The sequence below is a fragment of the Lactuca serriola genome, chromosome 1, assembly GCF_051521515.1.
Source record: "Lactuca serriola cultivar US96UC23 chromosome 1, Lser_US96UC23_V15, whole genome shotgun sequence".
Taxonomy (NCBI): domain Eukaryota; kingdom Viridiplantae; phylum Streptophyta; class Magnoliopsida; order Asterales; family Asteraceae; genus Lactuca; species Lactuca serriola.
The window spans coordinates 173,788,334-173,811,946 of record NC_136408.1 but is presented as its reverse complement, the minus strand read 5'-3'; positions in this window follow the sequence as shown (position 1 = coordinate 173,811,946).

Sequence of the window (23,613 nt, the reverse complement as noted above, 5' to 3'; positions counted from 1 at the left end):
AAGTAAAGTCCTGTCTTGGGAAGTGTTTCGCTATGAAGGACCTTAGAGAAGCTGCTTATATCCTAGGGATAAGGATTTTGAGAAACAGGAGTAAAAGACTAATTGGACTTAGTCAAACCACCTATGTGGACAAAGTGTTGAAAAGGTTCAACATTCATAACTCCAAGAAAGGTGAGTTACCTATCTAGAGTAAAGCTCAGAGTCCGAGTACAGACGTTGAGATAGCATAAATGATTCAAATACCTTATGCTTCATCTGTAGGCTCGATCATGTATGTTATGACTTGTACTCACCCTGATGTTGCCTTTGCTTTGAGCATGGTCAGCAGATATCAGGGAAATCCTAGCAAGGCTCACTGGACAGCGGTAAAGAATATTCACAAGTACTTGCAAAGGACTAAGGACTAGATCCTCACCCTTGGTGGGAGTGATGACTGGAGAGTTGTAGGGTATAGTGATGCTAGCTTACAGATTGACAAGGATAATTTCTGCTCTCAGTCGGGCTGGGTCTTTACCCTAAACGAAGGGGCAATTACTTGGAAAAGATCCAAGCAGGAGATAGTGGCTGATTCTACTTGTGAATCAGAGCATATAGCAGCAAGCGAGGAAACAAAGGAGGCTATATGGCTAAAGAACTTCATCGGAGACCTTGGATTTGTACCAGCTATAAAAGGAGCCAATGGAGATTTTATGTGATAGCAATAGTGTTGTTGCCTTAGCCAAGGAACCAAGAGATCATGGGAGATCCAGACACATTGACAGAAAATATCAATTCATCAGACATCGACTAGAAGAAGGAATTCTCATGGCAAAGAGGGTATCATCGGATGAGAAGCCAACGGATCCTTTCACGAAGGGACTGACTCGGGTTAAGCATCTCCAGTATGCTCGGAGCATAGGGCTGAAGGATGATATTAGTTTTAGTAGTTAGATAATCTTGAAATTTGTAAAATGTAATTGACATTTCATGATAAATAAAAGTTGTTATTTATGAGTGAAGTGTTGCTATCTCTTGTCAATCGTTTACTATTATTTCTTTTTGCATGTTTTGACTTTAAGAATAATTATGTTATGGTTTATATCATATTATTCAAACTCTCCACAGTCGGTCATATGATGGAAGTAGATATGAATCAAGATTGTCATGGGTTGGCTTGTAGAGGTCTATGTTGTTAGACAAAGCGGGGCTACAACACTCATGAGTGCTCATAAGTTCTTTGTATTGGATTCAACCCACACTCACTTGTATCACTTCATGGAATTTATCTCGAGTGACCGTGAGATGGTAATATCATATAAGTCTTCAAACCTAGAGATATGATTTGTTGCCTATGAGTTGGTTATGCATTGATTGCACGAAAATGTATTGGTAACTCGATGTTATAAAACGTGCTTTTGTGTGTGATTCAACAAGTTGTAGAGCAAACATATGAGTCAAAGTTTATCTGTTCCTTCTACGATTAGAAGCGATATCTGGGCCCCTCGATGATTTTGTTTTGACCTATGTACCGGGCCCGGTCAGAACCCTGGTCAGAACTAAATTGATGTGTTCATTTAAGTTCTATGTCAAACAAATCAGAAATTGGGAAACAAATGCTGGACAATAAGCAAGACCATGTTCCATGTATTTTTCCGACCGATATCTAGAATAGAGGATTATATGATCACTTATCTAAAATGGCACTTCATAGTTCAACATAGTTTAAAGAGCTACGATTGTTGATCGGTTCCTGAAGTCATACTTGCAACTATAGTTATTAGACTTATCCAAGTGGGAGACTGTTGGATATAGTGTCTAAGTCCATAACTATATTTGGTATGTACTTGACCCGACCCGGCATGGTCCATTTGGGTTGCACTTCACCCGAACAATTTATGGATAATCTTTTGAGAATAGTATAAGTTATGATTTATTAATATATTATAAGTTCTAATATATTAATATAAAATCATATTATTTAATTAGTATTGATCTATAATTAATCTAGAATTAATTTAGAGATCAAAAGTATTACTAATTAAATATGGGCTCTTGTATTTATATAGTGTGGGCTAATGCTTATTTGGAATAGGCTAGGCTTGCATGGAAAGTCCATGGATACTCCATGGAGCTTTAACCCATGGATCTTATGGAAATGAAAAGACATGGGTATTAGGGTTTACATGGATGTAGCCCTAATCCACCACACTATATAAAGGAGGATTTGGTTCTTGAAAACATACTAGTTGTAGTGAGGATACTAAGAGGGCCGATTTTAAGAAGGTGATTACTATTCTATCAAAGGTCCAAAGTTTGTGGTGATTTGTGATTTCCATTTGAGGCATCCACACTATTGGTGCTATGCTCTAAAACTCCAAGCAATCAACTACAACTACAAGGTAAGTAATTCTAATAGCTTTATTTGATTCAAGTTCACCATGCCATGCTAGATAGGATAAGAACCTTGGAAAAATAATTATTTGCATGTATCTTAGTCAAACATAGATCCAAGGTTTTTAGGGTTGCATGTACACCATAGGAGTGTTAGAATGCTCTAAACCCATCAGTATCTACTCTGCCATCTGAAGCGCTATCTCAGTGCTGGCCATCACTCGTTGCCCTACCTCTCCCTAACAGATGGGATTCCGACACCTCCTCCCATACAACAAATCGAAGGGAGGCATACCAACGCTCGAATGGTGGCTGTTGTTATAAGAAAACTCAGCCAATGGCAGATATGTGTCCCAACTCCCTCCAAAGTCCAACACACATGCCCGAAGCATATCCTCAAGCGTCTGAATCATCCGCTCACTCTGTCCGTCCGTCCGTGGGTGGTAAGCGGTACTGAAATGCAGCCTCGTGCCCAACTCCTCATGGAACTTCTTTTAGAACCTGGAAGTGAAACATACATCTTGGTCTGATACAATCGAGATCAACACTCCATGTCGCGATACCACTTCCCTCACATACAACTCTGCCAGGCTCTCAGCAGAAGAACTCTCACTAATAGCATGAAAGTGAGCGCTCTTCGTCAGCCGGTCGATGATCACCTAAATTGCGTCGACACCCCTCGCGGTCCTCGACAACTTGGTGATGAAATCCAAAGAAATCTGTTCCCACTTCCATTGGCGAACCTCCAATGGTTGCAACATGCCATGCGGTCGCTGGTGCTCGGCCTTAACCATGCAACAGGTTAAGTACCTCTCAACAAACCATGCTACATCCGTCTTCATACATGGCTACCAATAATCCTTTTTCAGATACAAATACATCTTAGTGGCCCTGGGATGGATCGAAAATCTCGATCTATGTGCCTCCATCGTCAAAGTGGTGCGCGCCCCACCTGCATACGGCACCCAAATCCGAACCTGAAGGGTTAAAAGCCCGCGACTATCGGTAATTAACTCTGGCACCTACCCAATCACCCTCTCTCTCTTATGATTCTCCGGTCTCACGGCTGGGCCTCCAGAATGGTGTCCAACACCGGAGTCATCACTATCAACCGGATACAAATTTCTTGAATCCGGGCGCTGTACGCCCTACGGCTCAGGGCATCAGCTACGACATTAGCCTTGCTTGGGTGGTACAGGATCTCACAATCGTAATTCTTTACCATGTCTAACCATCTCCTCTGGCGCGTATTCAGATTGGGCTGGTCCATCAAATACTTCAAACTCTTGTGGTCCGTGTAGATGGTACACTGAACCCCATAAAATAGTGACCGCAGATCTTGAGGGCTAACACCACTACCCCCAACTCCAAATTGTGGGTGGGATATCTCATCTCATGAGGCTTCGGCTGCCTCGATGCATACGCTATCACATGCCCCCTCTGCATACGTACTGCACCCAACCCCGATATTGATGCGTCACAATACACCAAAAAATTCTTTATCCCTTCCGGGAGGGCTAGCACTGGGGCTTCACACAATCTTTGGCAAAGTGTCTCAAATGAGTTCTACTGCTCCGGACCCCATGAAAAAGCAACACCCTTCCGGATCAACCTGGTGAGAAAACTTCTAATCTTAGAAAACTTCTAATCTCCGATAATAGTCGACCAATCCTAGAAAACTTCTAATCTCGGTGGGTGATCTCAGCACCTCCCATCTCATAACCTCCTAAATCTTGGCCGGATCGACCAATATCTCATCCTAGTTAACGAGGTGTCCAAAGAATTGGACATCTCATAACCAAAAATCACACTTGGAGAATTTGGTGAAAAGCTTCTTCGACCTCAATACCCTGAGAATGTCTCTCATATGCTCCTCGTGCTGCTCTCTAGATCTCAAATACACCAAAATATCATCAGTGAACATGATCACCGACTGATCCAGCATCAGCCTGCACACCCTGTTCATGAGATGCACGAATGTTGTCGGTGCATTGGTAAGCCCAAAAGGCATCACCACGAACTCGTAATGCCCATAACGAGTTCTGAACGTTGTCTTCTGGATATCTTCATCCTGAACTCTTATCTGATGATATCCCAATCAAGTCTATCTTGGAGAACCAAGACGCCCCCTGCAACTGATCGAACAGATCGACGATCCTCGGTAACGGATAATGGTTCTTGACTGTCAACTTGTTCAACTCCCGGTAATCAATGCATGTCTGGTGTGAACCATCCTTTTTCTTGACAAAAAGGATCGACGCTCCCCATGGCGAGCTACTCGGTCTAATAAACCCCTTCCCGAGCAGCTCCTGAAGCTGCGAGGATAACTCATGCATCTCTAGCAGCACAAGGTGGTAAGGCGCCTTGGCAATAGGCGTTGCCCCCGGAACCAAATCGATACAAAACTCTACCTGCCTCTCGGGAGGCACACCCGAAAATTCCTCGGGATAAACATCTGGGAACTCTCACACTATCGGAACCTCATCAATTGAACATGGCCTCCTAGCGGCCACTTGTGTGTCGATCATATAGGTTATAAACCTGCTGCAGCCCTGCTGCAAACTCTGCCTCGCTCTGGCAGCCGAACAAAACGCTGACCCACATTTGGTACCCTCGCCGTACACCGTAAGTACTCCCCCACTAGGCTCTCGTATCGTCACCAACTGATGCTCGCAGTCTATAACAGCCCCAAATCAGCTCAACCAATCCATGCCCACTATGACACACACGTCTCCCATCGCAATCGGGACCAGATCTATCGGGAACTCCACATCGAAGATCTCGAGTATACATCCTCGAATCACATCCGTAGCATACACCGCTCGCTCTTCAGCTATAGAAACTCATAGAGGTCGACTCAGCGCCGCTCGTCGGATACTGATATGGTGACTAAATGCCAAGGAAAAAAATGACCGACTCGCACCCGAGTCAAATAACACCAACGCAGGTACAAAATTCACAAGAAAAGTACCTACGCATATCATAATATAAGCACAACACCTCAAACTCAACTTAAATAAATGAAAGAATACATATCAGCCACGACATCGGGCACTGCACACACCTCCTCCGCTGTCAACTGGAAGGCTCTCCTGCGAACCTTCGGTGCGTTGGCCTTCACCGGCTGAACCTTAGTAGCTCCCACGGCGGCTGCGGACACTCGGCCTTCCGATAGCCCATCTGGTTGCAATGAAAGCAAACCATGAATTCCTTGGGGATATCCTTGGCTCCTTGCCACATTTGTAGCAAGCACCCGATCGACAAACCACGTCGTGTCCCTTTCTGCACTTTCCACAAGTACGGCCCTTCTGGCCTCCAAATCTCGAATCGGCGGGCTTTGACGCTTGGCTGCCGGCTGAGAGTGTGCCGACCGCCGATCCATCCCTTAAGAAACGGCCTCCTCCCTGGCCTGAGTCTCCAACTCAATCTCCCTCTTCCGGGCATTTGTATGAAGCTCAATAAATGTCCGGTAGGTCGAGTTCGATACGAACTCCCGAATATCACTCCTCAGAATGCTCAAATATCAGCTCATGTGTGCCTGCTCGGTAGATACCTACTCAGGGCAGAACATTGCCCTCTCATGAAACTTCCTAAGCCAACCGCTCCCTATCCACTGGGGGATCATACTCTTCTCTGAACATGGTGGTGAACCACTCCCAGGTCACCCCAGAAATCTCCGCGAGAGTGAAGCTTGCTGTCACGAACTTCCACCAGTCCTTCGCTCCCAAGCAAAGCTGGTTTAGCGCGAACCGTACCCTCAGATGCTTCGGAAATGAGCACGTGTAGAAGCATCCCTTGATATCAAAAATCCATCTCATCGCATCGATCGGATCCTACGTCCCATCAAACTCGGGTGGCTTCGTGTTGCTGAACTCCCAAAACAACAACGAGTCACCTCCCTGAGGCCTGGCAGTAGCCGCAGCCTCAGTCATTGTTGCGTACCGCTCATTGAAAGTATCAATCAATATGGTCTTGATAGACTCAAACATCTCTGGAATCTCGGCTCGGATGGCAACAACCACCCCCTCATGAATCAACCTGTAGATCTCCTCCTCGCTAACACCACTGCTCTTAGGTGTGTGGCGTATCCCAACTATGATGTCTCTCTAAAATACAACATAAAATATCAAAGACCCTCCCGAGCATACTCGCACTCGATAACACATCCCTACTTGTTCCCTAGTAGCCTAAGGATTCTTACTTGGACTGCGCAATGATACGGTGTCTTCGATAGTACGGGCCCTTATACTATCGTCCACACCGCATCAGTATTCACCCCAAGTCCTCATCCTTGTATCTCAGTTCACAAGTACGCTACATCTCGCTAGAATAGTCTACCCTTCGGTAAACCTCTCATAAGCTCCTCACTGCTACCAACTCACTCGTAAGCATCTAATAGTAGTAGAAATCTTCCTAGGCTAAGGCATCACAAATCAGGCCACTCTAGTCCTAATATGAATACCTAGCCCACTCTAGCATGCCTATGATATCATAACATATCTCATAACACATAATGTAAGGGTATTTTGGGAAATTACCATTCGAGCGCTGAGTGATCGTACACACTGCTTCGTTCTGCCTTTTTCCAAAATCCTCTACTCTCTTAGAAAAATTGTTTATTTTATGAAAAACATTCTCAAATCGTCAGTTTGAGTTCAGATACATCTGAAGTTGCACCCGAATCCCTTAAACCAAGGGTCTAATACCAACTTGTAACAACAAAATTTTCAAAACAATTTTTCATTTTTAAATCATATTTTCAATCACCAAAAACAATATCCAACAAACGTATCCAATGTCATCATAATAAACAAATCCCAGAATCTCAAAATATCTCAAATACATAAATCCTATCAGTGTCTACGAATCATGCTGGTGCCTTCCCACAATCGTCACTGGTACCTGAAACACTTAACTCAACAATGTAAGCATAAATGCTTAGTGAATTCCCCAAAATACCACATATAACACATATGCCTTTCCAGGCCATAACTCTATGGGACCCTCTGGTCTGGGTGTCTCAGGGGACTTCTGTCGCAAATCCCGGTAGACCTTCCGGTCCTACCCGTATCGACATTCCGGTCCGTAACCTCCTGACCTTCCGGTCCATGTCCTCTCGACCTTCCGGTCCATGTCATCTTTGTTGGATTAGTGTCTAAGTCCATAACTATATTTGGTATGTACTTGACTTGACCCGGCATGGTCCATTTGGGTTGCACTTCACCGACACAATTTATATGGATAGTCTTTTGAGAATAGTATATTTATGATTTATATTAATATATTATATATTCTAATACATTAATATAGAATCATATTATTTAAATAGTATTGATCAAGAATTAATTTATAATTAATTAAGTGACCAAAAGGAACTAATTAAATATGGACTCTTATATATATGGAATGGACCAAGTTCATTTAGGTTGGGCTAAGCTTTCATGGATAGTCCATGGAGTGTTTTACCCATGGATCCTAGGAAATGAAAGGTCATGGGTATTAGGGTTTAACCCTAATCCTCCACACTATATAAAGATGTCCCTGGTTGGTGAAATTGGCACTAGTGTGGGTACACTAAGAGGGCTAGCCAATTTCACTAGAGAGAACCAAGTATCCATATTCTCTAAAGTCTTCCAAGGTGTTTTGGTGATTTGTCATTCCATTTGAGGCTTCCACACTGTTGGGGCTAAGCTCTTAAAGCTTGAAGACATCAAGCTACACCAAAAGGTATGTCATCTAACTAGTCTTTGTAGTAAAGTTACCTCATAGTATGCTAGTTAGGATTAAAGCCTTGGAAAGTTCTTATTCGCATGTATAATAGAGAAAACATAGATCCAAGGTTTATAGGGTTGCATGTACACCATAGGAGTGTTAGAATGCTCAAAACCCAACAGTGATATCAGAGCCTAGGGTTGTTTTCTGTTATATTAATGCAAATGTTTTATTTTCAAAGTTAAAAAAAAAGGAAAAAAAACATGACGTTTGTCAAATTTTAAGATAATTACTTGTTTTTGTGAAAAACTAATTATTTGTAAAATTTGAATCATTTTCTATATGAGTTGGATTAGGTCAAATTTTGTAAAAGATAAAATTAGATGATTATTTTATTAGTTTTAGAAGTTTGATCTAAAGAGTTTTTTGAAACCTCCATAAGTTATGGATATGAAAAAGTTTTAAAAAACAAATTGATTCAAAGTTTTTTATGGAGTTACAAAACTTGGTGTTAATGTTTTAAAGAATTCCATAACTTGTTCTTAAGTTATGGAACATGAAAAGTTTCATCATAAAAGAAACATTAAACTCCATAAGTTATGGAATCCAAAAGTTTTTTTATTGTGTTACCTTGTTTTATGAGTTTTTTTTAGATTAATGAAAAATATGAGTTAATAGTTTTCAATCCAAATTAATCTAAAAGTTGTTCATAAAATGTGTTTTTGTAACTTGTCCTCAAGTTATATGAAAAGTCACATTTATGAATCTTAAAAACTCATAAAAAATGTCTTAGGTTACAAAAAAAAATGAAGAGTCTCTCCTTATTAAATGGTTTTATGACTCCATAACTTGTCCTCAAGTTATGGAGAACCAAGAGTCTCTTCATTAAATAATAAATAAAAAAAAGTGTAACCTTAATTAATTTCATAAGTTATAAAGTAAAGAAAAGTTAATTCTTTTATTAGTTTAAAGTCTTCCATAACTTGTCCTCAAGTAATGGAACTTGAAGAGTTTTTGGATTACAACTACTTTAAACACATAAGTTATGGAATTAATTAGTTTTGAATAGTTTCAAAACTTGCCCTCAAGTTTTGGAATTTGAAAAGTTTTCACTTATGAATACTTTAATTCCAAGTTAGCCCTGAGAAATTTAAAAGTTCAAATTCAACCTTTATACTTTATAATATTATAAGTTAATAATATATATATATATATATATATATATATATATATATATATATATATATATGTATAAGAGTAAAGTCAGTCTTACCGTTAGTAGGCCTCATTCACGAAGCCTATCTATAAGGGGGTATAAGGTTACTGCCTATAAAATGGCAGTTTAATGGGTGTCCACTCTCACCCACCGCTTCCTTGACTGGTGGAGGTCGTTAGCCGAACGGGTTTGACAGGACTATAATTCTCCCTTCATTAAAAGTATTAATGATAAATAGTAAGTAACTAAACTCTTAATAATACCCAATCTTAGTTACTTAGGAAAATGTGAATAAGGTGCAAATCCATGAAATTACACTTTGCACTTTGTTTAAGTCGGTTAGTGGAGCGTGTGTGGTTAACCGGCACACTAACTCGTATTTAACAAGGTAGGCAAAGGGTAACTTAATGTTTATCATAGTATCGATGGAGCGTGTGTGGTTAACCGGCACATCGATTGAGGGGTAAACACTTAAGGGTACCAAGTAATTTGCATGGTTACTTCACACCTTGTTTTGTGATCCTCGGCATCCCAGTCACAAAACCTGAAGAGCACACTCGAGATTGAAACATGCCATTGAACAGTTCAATGAATCTCAAAGATCTAGGAATTTCAAATCCAATTAAAACCTAATTAATTATTTCGTTTTTCATGGTGGAAATTGGTGAATCGTCATTCAGCTACCTTCAAATATTCTATAGCTTGGATTACGACATCCCTCTTCCAAGTTATAAAATAGTTTGTTGGGTCCTAGCCTTAATATTTCATATTGGGTGTTATATTAAGGACTTTAAATCAACTATCTTGAATATCTCCCAAAAGATGTCAAGTTCAGACATCTATGATCTTGCCAAATATCTTGGAACTTCACTTTCTCCACCTCCTACAATTATTCTTCGTAACCCACAAGTTCAATGTCACTCAAGCCCTGTTGGCAAGGCAAGGTGTAGGTGTGATCACATCTTGGAGATGAAGTCACATGCTGACAAGCCGGAAGAGTTGGGTGTCAAAGTCTTAAGAAAGTTAATGGTTCAATCACTTTCTATGTCACATAGTGAGTTTCTTTGAAACTCCTATCAAACAGACTATGACAAGACCCTTAATGATCTTATCTATTTGCTAAGATCATCTTCCTAAAACTTTATGGACATTGACAATGATGGCATTGGATATTCAGTAAACCTCTCTCTTCCCAGTGGAAAGGGATCGGCCATAGTCAACTGGGTTGACCAAATGGTAAAGAGAAAAGCTAAGTTTATGATAGTCCCGTGTACCATTACCAAAGGGTCTATATGGTTATATTGCCAAAGGAAGGGGCATTGGTTGTGAATCTGCCAATTTACTTAAGGATGTTAAAGTCAATAAGTTTCACTCTACTTCAGGTAAAGTCCACTATCTAACTCTGCTAAGTTTCTATTCTGAAATTCTTGATACATGATGTGACTGGGTCACATGGTGATGTTTTAAGAATCAAAGAAAAGTAAAGAAACTTAAAGAAAGAATATGTTGAATCTGATCGCGTAGATGGATTTCTATCGCATAGTTTGAAGATTGGATTCTTGAGCTACTTCTTAGGAGTTATGAGATATTGCTTAGGAATAGATAACAACAAGTTTTCATATGGATTGTAAGGATAGTTTTTCCGCAAAGTTTTTAAAATAAAAGGAAAAATGATTTTATTTATTTTATAAATATCCTTACAATGGCATCTGAGGAAAAAATTGTTGCTTATATGATTGCATTAATAGCAAGAGTGGAAATATGAAATTGATTCTTTCATTTGTGGTAATGTCTAAATTTACCAAATAAGGAAAGATTCTCATCACCCAAGTTTCAATTGGACCGGAACTTGGAATCATGCAAGTTGTATAGCATGAGAATGAGAACTTTCAAGCATTGGAAAATTAAGACTAATTATTTGTTCACATGGATGTGTGAGTCAAGTGAAGGACTAAGGGATCGAGTACACATTCTGGGGCATTGGTCAAGTCCACCACAAAAGATCGATAAGATTATTCGTCATAATATACTAAAGCTCAGTAAATATGGTTATACTTACAAGCTTAAGTGTAATTCTGAGAAATTGGAAAAGGTTCCAATATAAGGTAGATTGAATAAGAAGAATCAAATTAGGCAGAAGGATAAAAGTTTCTCAAATCTAAAAACATGGGAGAGTACTTTAGTATTTGTTTTTATGATCATCTTACTGATTTAGAGACCTTATCACAATTCATCCTCTAAGTGCCTTCTTATAGCTAAGAAGAGGAGCTATGAAATATTGAAGTGGTAAAATAAAGAAGATGGTTCATACTTCATTCCAAAAAACAATTCTTAGAGTCACACTCCGAGATTTTAACTTGAGTGACATGTCTTAAAGAAGGTTTAAAACACTTGTCAAATGTAAGAGTAAAAGTTTTCTACTCTTTTACATTTGAAATTGGTAAGTTGTGATGTTTTGGATAAAACTAAGACCAACTAAGGCCAATTGTGTGATGTGTCTGTCTTGATTAGAATCCACACTATCTCTTGAATATTTGACAAGAAAGTCTGATAGGTCAAGGAGACAGTGGGAGTCTAAAAGATCCTGAAAAGGGTTTCAAGAAGTAATCAAGAACAAAAAAAAAACCCTGTATTTCATCATTAGCACACAACTAAAGGTTTATAACCTATCATGTTGACATTTCTGTGCCCATTCGAGTTAAAGTTGGCTTTGCATATGAGTTCTTAGAGTTCTCAATTGGTTGCAAAACAACTTGGAAGCAATGGCAGGCCCTTGAGCTGCCAGGTGGTAAGAAGTTAAGATTGCACAAGCTCAATCCATATGAGTTAGGATTTGTCACCAACCTAGTCCTGTGATTATGGTTTTGACAAATTCACATGGATAGGAACACTTACACCATAAAATCTAAGTGTCATAAGGTTTCTCTTCGATTCATGAAAATGATGGTAAGGAAACTCTTTCACTAAGTAGATTTTAAGTAGATAGCAATTGTGATATTTTCAGTTCTCAAAGTCGTTGGTGGAGCGTGCGTGGTTAACCGGCACACTAACATTGACTTATGAGAAATGGCAAAAGGTCTAAACAATATAGACTATGATGACGGCATCCCTTTTCATAGTTCTGAAATAGTTTAGACACACTTGTGAGCTATCTAAGAGAGGTGTATGATTTTGATAAAGTCTTATCAAGGCAATCTAGTATCTGAAATCTGAACTTTGGTAAGAAAGTCAATAAAGTATTGATTTCTAGAAGTCCAGTAGATTTCTGGGTACATGTCAAAGCTAGTGGGAGCATAAGTGTTATGCTAATAATCATCATGTTAGTGGGAGCGTGATAATTATGATAAGTATTGCAAGTTAGCAATGTTAATTATAGAAAACAAAAGTTTCAATTGGGAAAGAGTTGTTTTGCTATAATTAAGGGAGAGGAAATTATACTTCATCTCAAATCTAAAAGCTTAGATTGAGGTTTTAATCGTATTTAGTCAATAATATATATATATATATATATATATATATATATATATATATATATATATATATATATATATGAATTTCATGTTGGAATGGCTCAACATAAGGAAATTCTATATATAGGTTCATTATTTGCGTTCTAAAATTCGATTATGATTACGGCATCCCTTTTCATAATCTGAATTATGAGACCTTGGCAAATAAAAATGGAAATATTATAGCAAAAGACTGGTTTAGTCTTTATGTGAGACATCATGGATCGTGTCCCATATGCTTTGGATATAGGATCGATTACATGTGCTATATTCATTCTTTTTAAACTTTTCCAAATGCCTGGGGCATTAAGAAGGGAAAAAGGTCTAGAAATTGATATGACTAAAATGATTAAGCAATTGTCGAGGACAATATAAGGTTTACCAAAGATTGGTTGCTCAAGGACAATTGGAAGTATAGTGATAATTCTGGAAGGACCATATTGACATAATCTGTAAGGAGGCAACTCTTGTTCAGAAGTGATAGTCAAAATGGAATCTGGAAATGTTTCAAAGTTAGAAATTATTTAATCTGTGAAAGATTAGGAAACTTAATGGAAGAAGGATGTTTCCAAGGAGTTGATCTCCTTTGGAACGCTCTGTAATGGTTGTTGTCAAGTCTTTCTGAGTTTGTGCATAATCATTACAAGAGGATCAATGCATATAAGTTTAGAATCTAATAGATTTTAGTAAATGGCATGAATTTGGAATTCTTGCATTTGCAGTAACGATTTGGGACTGTGAAAGATGATCATTGGAGTTATGTCCAATTGATCTATTTCACATAGTAAAGATCATAGACAAACATAGTATGCATACTTGGTGTGTGGCATGACTAGTATTTAGAAAACATAGTGTACATGCTTGGAGCATGGGACAACTATTGTTTTAAATTCAAGAATAAAGTTGATAGCTGAAACAATATACAATGAATAATGTGTAATCATATGGTGATAAATAAAAGGTGTTTTATTTATGTTCATAGGTTTTGATACCAAATTGGATTCAATTATTATTGTTTTTCACTTTGCATGTTTTGACTTCCCGAATAAACTAGGTTATTCTTCCGGAATGACTAAGTTATTCAAACCATCCACAGTCGGTCATATGATGGAAGTAGATATGGATTAAGACTGTTATGGGTTGGCTTGTAGAGGTCTAAGGTGTTGGACAAAGGGCTACAACTGTGACAACCCCAAATCTAATTCCGTTACAAATCCCACTTTCACTAACGGAACATGTCACTATACGTTATTTTATGCAATATTTGGAATCGTCAATATCCGAATATCTAAATTTATGCATGGCTTAATATTAACATAAGAAATATAACTCGTATGTGTTAACCCCGTTTAACCTAATAGAGTTGTATTACCTTTTCAACCACTTCACCCGGGTAAAAAGTTTTAACCCAGGTAACTTTAAACATCGGGTAGCCGTGTATCGGGTGCGATTCCCGAGACATATGCAATGGGTGTGCACAACATTTGAACACTCATTTACTACACATCCACTCTCTCTCTCTACTTTCTCTCTCTAGACTCGAAAACGACCTCGATTTCCACTAATTTCCGACTTCCAAACGTAAGTACTCATCGTCTATCTTATTCTAGACATGCTTCATTGAATTTGAGGGCCAAAAATCAAGGAAATCAAGGACCATAAAGGAGTTTACGGCCTAAGAAGCTCCTTAGGCCGTAAACCCCCAAATCCAAGCCAAAGACCAAGTTTTTCCTTCTTGTATGTTAGCATACTAATTAAGGCTTATAACTAGAAGGGTTTGGACCTTAAAACACAAGAGAATGATGCTTAAAAAGGAGTTTACGGCCCAAGCATGTGCTTAGGCCGTAAACACCTCAAACACCCCATAAATCTATGTTTTAAGCCCCAAAAACACTTCTAGGGTGTTTGGTAAATTAGACTTGACTCCAAGGAAGGCTTAAGTGCATTAAACATCATCATTTGAACATAAAAAGTGGAGTTTACGGCCAAGGCTAAGCTTGGGCCGTAAACACCCAAACTTTTGTGTCAAACAAGCCCCTAAACTACCCTAATGCATGAAAGGAATTTATCTAAGGCCTATGGAAGTGTGTTGTACCATTAAACACTTCATTTTGACACCAAATGAAGAGTTTACGGCCAAGGATGTTCTTGGGCCGTAAACTCCCCAAGGAGTTGATCTCCTTTGGAACGCTCTATAATGGTTGTTGTCAAGTCTTTCTGAGTTTGTGCATAATCATTACAAGAGGATCAATGCATATAAGTTTAGAATCTAATAGATTTTAGTAAATGGCATGAATTTGGAATTCTTGCATTTGCAGTAAGGATTTGGGACTGTGAAAGATGATCATTGGAGTTATGTCCAATTGATCTATTTCACATAGTAAAGATCATAGACAAACATAGTATGCATACTTGGTGTGTGGCATGACTAGTATTTAGAAAACATAGTGTACATGCTTGGAGCATGGGACAACTATTGTTTTAAATTAAAGAATAAAGTTGATAGCTGAAACAATATACAATGAATAATGTGTAATCATATGGTGATAAATAAAAGGTGTTTTATTTATGTTCATAGGTTTTGATACCAAATTGGATTCAATTATTATTGTTTTTCACTTTGCATGTTTTGACTTCCCGAATAAACTAGGTTATTTTTCCGGAATGACTAAGTTATTCAAACCATCCACAGTCGGTCATATGATGGAAGTAGATATGGATTAAGACTGTTATGGGTTGGCTTGTAGAGGTCTAAGGTGTTGGACAAAGGGCTACAACACTCATGAGTGCTCATAAGTTCTGGGTATTGGATTCAACCTGCGCTCATTGGAATCACTTCATGGATTTTATCTAGAGTGATCACGAGACGATAATATCTTATATCCTTCAACCCTAGAGATATGAGTTGTTACTATGAGTTGGTTGTACATCGATTGCACGAAAACGCATTCGGTAACTCGGTGTTATAAAACGTGCCTTTGTGTATGATTCAACAAGTAGTAGAACAAGCCATATGAGTCGAAGTTTATCCATTCCTTTTACCTTCGGGATAAAAGTGATATTTGTGGTCCCGTCGATGATTTAGGAATGACACATGTGAGTGCTTGGCCAAGCTAGGGTTGATTTGATTTGTTCAATCAGTCAGTCGACATGAATCGGAAATCGGGAAACAACAAATGGACAGAGAGAATGATTATAATCCATCTCTCAGTCCATATGATATCTAGAATGGAGGAATATATGATCCCTTATCTAATGGACAAGTTCGTTGACAAAGATCAGAGTTCGACAGCGGCTTTAAGAGCTATGATTGCCAGTTAGGTTTTGAAGTCATACTCAATAATAGTTTTAGACTTATTCTACTGGGAGACTGTTGGATTAGTGTCTAAGTCCATAACAATATTTAGTATATACTTGACCCGACCTGACATGGTCCGTTTGGGTTGCACTTCACCGACACAATTTATATGAATAGTCTTTTGAGAATAGTATATTTATGATTTATATTAATATATTATAAGTTCTAATATATTAATATAGAATCATATTATTTAATTAGTATTGATCAAGAATTAATTTATAATTAATTAAGTGATCAAAAGGAACTAATTAAATATGGACTCTTATATATATGGAATGGACCAAGTTCATTTAGGTTGGGCTAAGCTTTCATGGATAGTCCATGGAGTGTTTAACCCATGGATCCTAGGAAATGAAAGGTCATGGGTATTAGGGTTTAACCCTAATCCTCCACACTATATAAACATGTCCTTGGATGGTGAAATTGGCACTAGTGTGGGTACACTAAGAGGGCTAGCCAATTACACTAGAGAGAACCAAGTATCCATATTCTCTAAAGTCTTCCAAGGTGTTTTGGTGATTTGTCATTCCATTTGAGGCTTCCACACTATTGGGGCTAAGCTCTTAAAGCTTGAAGACATCAAGCTACACCAAAAGGTATGTCATCTAACTAGTCTTTGTAGTATAGTTACCTCATAGTATGCTAGTTAGGATTAAAGCCTTGGAAAGTTCTTATTTGCATGTATAATAGAGAAAACATAGATCCAAGGTTTATAGGGTTGCATGTACACAAGAGGAGTGTTAGAATGCTCAAAACCCAACAATCTTAACCTTTCGATCCTTATCATACATACCATACATAACACTAATATATCACATATCAGCATATAGCACATATATCTCATAGCATATAAGACCTTCTGGTCATACATAGGTACCCTTCCAGGTACAGTATAGTGAGAAGACTCACCTCGGGTGACTCGGTAGTCTCGAACTCGGTAAAACCCGGTCTAGCCTCTGACTAATCACATGGAATAAGCACTCTGATCAATACAACTCTCAAGGCTAGACTAGATCCCTCTCTTAGCACTCTCAGAAGGGTAATAGACCATTTTACCCCTCTCAAGGATCAAAGAACCTAACGTTAACCAAACCCTAAAAGTCAACCAAAAGTCAACACTCTAGGTTACGTTGCATATACCAACGTGTACGCTGGGCATACCCGACATCCTAACAGAAACGGGGAATGCGACCCCCTACATTGCACGTACTGGGATTACGCCCCGCGTAACTCCTAGTTTTAGACTCCTTAGCTTTTGGGCTCTTAAAAGGTTAAGACCCATGACTAACTTTCAGATCTGACCACTTCTAAGCCTCTGAATCCATAAAGTTGGTGACTTTAAGCCTTTGCATGGCTGGACAAGTCACTAACACCCATAAAATTCCATTTCCAACCATAGAAAAGCTCATAACTAAAGAATAACTCCATAACAACAACCAAGTTGGGATTTTTATGGATCTATAAAACAAATATCACTGAATTGGGACAGATCTAGGTCCATGGAGTCCCTTAAACTCGTATAGTCTCCATCGTTGGGACTTTTAACCCTATAAATGGTCCATGCAACACCAAACCAAACTAAAGAGGAAAGTTTTTAACTTTATACCTCTAGATTAAGGTCCTTCCTCTGAAGATCTCGTATCTAAAAATGCACTTCAAGCCCTAGCCTCCACAAGCTCCTCTCCTTCTTCTTTACTAACACACCAAGGCAATTTTAGCTCAAAACACTCACACACAAGCTTAAGGACGACGGAAGGCTCTCTTAGGGTTTCACTCTCTGATATGGTGGCGGAGGAATAAGCCTTAGCATCCTTTATATAGTGCACAAGCCAAATATTAGGGTTTGCATCTGGGCCCTCTACACCTAGCGTAACCCTGGGTACGCCCAACGTACCTAGGCGAGTCTGCGTCCAAATTAAGCGCATGAGTACGCGCAGCGTACTCCCCGGTACTCCCAGCGAACTCATTTGCCACAAAATTCACTCAAGGGATAAACTTGACAACTTGACAAAAAAGAAGGGTTAAATAGCTTTACCTGAATTTCGGGATGTTACAGTACAAGTCATAGGATACATGATTGAGCCAACTGCGGATGCGTAAGGTACTCGACTGATCTTTGCTATCTCAGCTTCGATACTCGTGCTTTAAGTCTTACTCAACTTGGCATTGCTTTGGACAATAACTCTCTTTTCTTGGAATTCTCCATACTAAAATGCTTTAGTACTTTATCCAAGTATGTACTTTGACTAACACCTATTAGTCTTTTACTCATGTTTCTCACTATCCTTATCCCAAAAATATAGGCAGCTTCTCCGAGGTCCTTCGTTGCAAAACACTTCCCAAGCCAGGACTTAACCTCCTGCAGGGTTGGGATGTCATTTCCTATGAATAGTATGTCATAGACATACAAAAAGAGAAAGCTAAATATACTCCCACTAGCTTTGGCATATACGCAAGACTCATCCTCGCTTCGCAAGAAACCAAACTCTTTGAATTTCTCATCGAAACAAAGATTTCGTCTGCGAGATGCTTGTTTAAATCCATAAATGGACTTATCAAGCTTAGACACTCTATTAGGAGGCTTCACATCGACAGAACCCTCTGTTTGACTCATGTAAACAATCTCGGCCAACTTCCCATTAAGGAATGCATTTTTGACATAGATCTACCATATTTCATAATCATGAAATGCGGATAATGCTAGCATAACCCTAATTGACTTTATCTTCACAACTGGAGAGAGGGTCTCATCAGAGTCAAATTCATGGAGTTTGAGTAAAGCCCTTTGCAACCAATCGCGCCTTATAAGTGTGTACTTTCCCATCCATGTTGGTCTTCTTCTTGAAGATCCATTTGCACCTGACCGTATTACGACCCGACACATTGTCAACCAAATTCCAAACTTGGTTTTCATACATGGAAAAAATCTCATTGTCCATAGCCTCTTTCCACTTTGCAGATTTCGGGCCTATCATGGCTTCCTTGCAGCTGTTAGGTTCATCCAAATTTACTAGTGTACTATCACTAATAAACGTATCACCTTCACTTGTTATATGAAAAGCATACAACACAGGTGGAAAACTAACTCTACTGGAACGTCTAAGAGGTAAGAACTCGTCAATTGGTTCAACCGGAGTTTCCTCCTCGGGTTGAGTGCTAGTGTTAGAGGTTCCTTCATCACTTGATTCTTGAAGCTCTTCAAGACCAATTTGCCTCCTACAGTCCCTTGGCTTATGAGTTCTCAGTCTCAAAAAACCCCTCTCCTTGAAACGAACACAACATGATCACTCGGTCTATAGAAGAGATATCGAAAGGACTTCTGCGGGTAGCCGATGAAAATACATTGCTCACTGTGAGGTTCCAGCTTTTCGTAAGTCTCTCAACTTACGAAAGCCTCGCAACCCCAAACCTTGATATATGCCAACGAGGGAGTTTTCCCTATCCACATCTCGTGAGGTGTTTTGGCAACCTTCTTTGTAGGGACTAAGTTAAGTATATGGGTAGAAGTCTCTAAGGCATACCCCAAAATGAAATAGGTAATGAAACACAACTCATCATGGAATGAACCCAGTCCAACAAGGTTCGATTGCACCTCTCAGCCATACCATTCGACTGCGGTGTCCTAGTTGGTGTCAATTGTGAAACAATTCTACATTCCTTGAGGTAATCGTGGAATTCAAGACTAAGGTACTCACCAACTCGATCGGATCGGAGCATCTTAATTTTCCTGCCCAACTGATTCTCCACTTCTTGCTTAAACTCGTTGAACTTTTCAAAGGTTTCTGACTTGTGCTTGATTAAGTAGGCGTGACAACTGTTAAATTCCGGTCAATTCAAAGTCATATAAAGTCAACAAGTCAAATCGGGCAACTCATCTAACCCTTGAATACTAGGGTTTATGTTAGGTAAATATCATACCACTCGCTATTCTAATGAGGAGTCATAAATTGAAAAGTTCGTACATCTAGATCTCCTTAACCTAAAACTTTGGTACGTGGCGAGCCAAACCGATAAAACAATGTTGCACACTCATCGGGAGTGTGTAAGATCCCTAAAAAAGGCTCAGCAGGGTTTACGGACCTTGCATTGCGAAGTCGGGTACTCAAAAAGGTCACAAAGGAAACCTCTCCCAATTGTTTTCACTAAATCTCTCCAAATCTCTCCAAGTATGTGAAATCTCTCTCAAATATCTCTTTGTATGAGAAATCTCTCCAAGAATGTCAAATCTCTCCCAAATCTCTCTAAGTATGTGAAATCTCTCTCAAATATCTCTTTGTATGAGAAATCTCTCCAAGAATGTCAAATCTCTCACAAATCTCTCCAAGTACGTGAAATCTCTCCCAAATCTCTCTCAAAAGTTTCCGTAACTTTTTGGAATCATTCGGGTCATTCTGACCCTTAACCGGGTCAAAAACGGCTCAAAACGGAGTAAAAACGAGAGAAATGGACATTAGGAGCCGAAACCCTTCTCAAGGAGCCTAAGCCTCTTGGGGCCGAACTCCTTGGACCGAAAATGACAGATTGGTATCAGAGCATTGTTTATAGTGAACTCAGTATATCGAACCACATAAGATATACAAACTATAAATGCATTGGAACTAAAGCCTCTGATTTAAAGTTTTCAAAACAATCATACCTTTGGAAATAAATAGTTCTTGTTAAAAGTGTACATACATGCATACATACTAAGGTCAGCATCATTCCAGAACAAAACAAAAGCAATGAATGTTGAATATTACAGGTAAGCTCGGGGATGTATGGTCAGTCTTGGGGGTGGCATAGCCTGATCAACTATGCTGGTCCGAAGAGTGATTAGCACATGCCCAAGAATGGTTCTGATATGGCAACAAGTCTAAAAACTTACCGACACTATCACAATGAAATACCATAGGGGTATTTGGTGTTATTATAATTACTTATCTGAGAACTAAATAGATCTTTATCAATAGGTCAATAATTGCTTAGTGGATGCATTAAGATTATACGTATTCAGGACGTCATAGACTTAGAATCTGTGGACCTTTGCTTTACTTCCTGTTCTCGTTGGATTAGGGATTTAGAGTTAGAGTCGCTTATTCGAAGGTCTATATTGCCCCAAATACATATGATTGGTATGCACTAAACAGTGTATTGAAGTGCCTGATAAGGATCATCTTATAATTATCTAAATAGTTGTCCAATAATCATCTTCTTACTCCTATTCTCGCGCATACAACATAGTAAGATCCTACTTACCGGACAACCCCTACTTTCGCAATCCGAGAAATGGGGGATGGTTATGAGGAGAATCAGAAGCGGAACCGGAGGTAATCAATCCTCCATGCATAGCAAGGGTTTCCGCGAACCGTTTCGACTACATCGAACCTGTGCCCCGTTGGGCAATCGTGATTGAGGGTTGAATGTCGATAGAAATGACAACAACCACCATGTGGAGACCAACGAGGGTGTTATGACCTCAACCACGGGGGACCGACTGACAGAGCCCTCCCGACGAAGACCCGGCAGATCGTGAACATCGGGGATTAAAGCAGGTAGACTACAACCCGAGTTTGGAAACTGAACTACTACAGGCCCTACTGTCTCATGTACCCGTGAATTAGAATTAGATTACCATTCCCGAGGCCAAATCTCTTTTTAGGACCTTATTGACATGGTAGACACACGGTATTCAAAGAGAGGATGATCGCAGCCAAGCATCGATCGGCAGGGCTGTTAGGTGCATCGACTTTGCCTCAGGCATCACAAGGGATGGACCGTCGTAAGAGAATCCATACCACCTACGAGACCTTGTAAATAAAGATCATGAATACACGTTGGTTCTACCCTATTCCAGGTGTCAGCACAACACCGCGATTTGAGAAATGATACACATCAAGAGATCTAGTTACAACCATAACTTCTCCTTGCATGAATGTGAGGTAACCCCGCGTTGGGAACAAAGACTTTTGCTGAAACCATGATTACTAGAAATCATATTAACAAGATGGGCACAGGACATGCCTATCAGACTCGAAGGTTTATCTAGCCTTAACTATATAACTAAGCATCCATCATTGGGTCACCATAAGAGCCTCTCTTGGACCAAATTACAAGGTTCCACTCGAATACAGAACTACTAAAAATTCATGAGTTTACCATTTATAGGCTCTCGTTATGAAATGTTTTCAGAACACCATAAAACAACCGAAATACACAACAAAATGAGCTACGATCGATAAACTTAGTTAGAAAACTCGCGACGTATAGCCATTCTAAAGACTCGTCATCATTTCTCCCCTTAACCCTTATGATTGAGGGGATGCCTTCTTCATAAACCTATAGGGTGCGATCATACCAGCACTAATGCACCGCACCCCATCAAAACTCCTTAGCCAAGCGTGTTCGGACAAACATGATTCTAAGATGAGGAAAGCTTAACGCCCGTATGAAACCTACTCCTACTCACTGCCATAACTCCATCTCGGGAACGTTAGCGGAAACACTAGGAATAGTACAGTAATGTGCAAAAATTTATATGCGTAAATATAAATCGTAAGGATGCACTTAAGATGATCAATTCTACTAACGAATTCGTTTTTCATTGTGAAACAGAGCTATGTCTTCACCAAGAGGCAACCAACCAACTAGTAAGGCGCCAACTCTTCAGATAGACGCTGCTACTTTTCAGGCTGCAGTCATGGCAGCCGTAGCAGCCATCATGGCACAGCTCAACGCTAACCCCGTCAGCATGCATGGAAATGGTGTCAGAAATGCTAACTGCGATAAGAATCAAGATCATCAGTGGGAGACTATCAACGAAAATTCCTCAGGCCACAAACCTACAAAGAAGAAGCGAAAATTTTGGAACAAAAAGGAGCGCAACCAATCTCAAAAACTTGCAAAAAGACAGCAATCGGGGGCTGCTCCTACTATGATGACAACAGTCACAACTCATGCTCTGACGCTAGCCACATCGTCTGCCACCCCAGCACCGGTCAGGCAGTATATGGGAACACTTCCGAAGTGTAACAAGTGTAACTACCATCACATAGGAGCTTGCCGAGAGATGCACTGTAAAAACTGCAACAGGAAAGGGCACACCGTTCGTTTCTGTAGGGTCCTAATCCAGCATCTCCCTTCAATCACCAGCACCAGGGTAGACCCAGTATGCTACTTATGCGGTGAAATAGGACACTTCAAGAGAGAGTGCCCAACCTAGAAGAATGACGGAGGAGCCAGAGGAATGTGGCAAACGAACTAGCAAGGGTAACAGGGAACCATATTAGGACTTTTGTAATGTCCCAACGACAAAAACGTTTAAGTATCATATGGTTGTAATGAAATTTTATATGCTTGCTAAAATTCATGACTTTCTAAAAGTAGTTAAAGTACTCCCTCGTCCAAATCAAACCAAAGTTAGGATCATTACCTGTAAGATGTGATGACTTTGTGCATACATCGGGGTT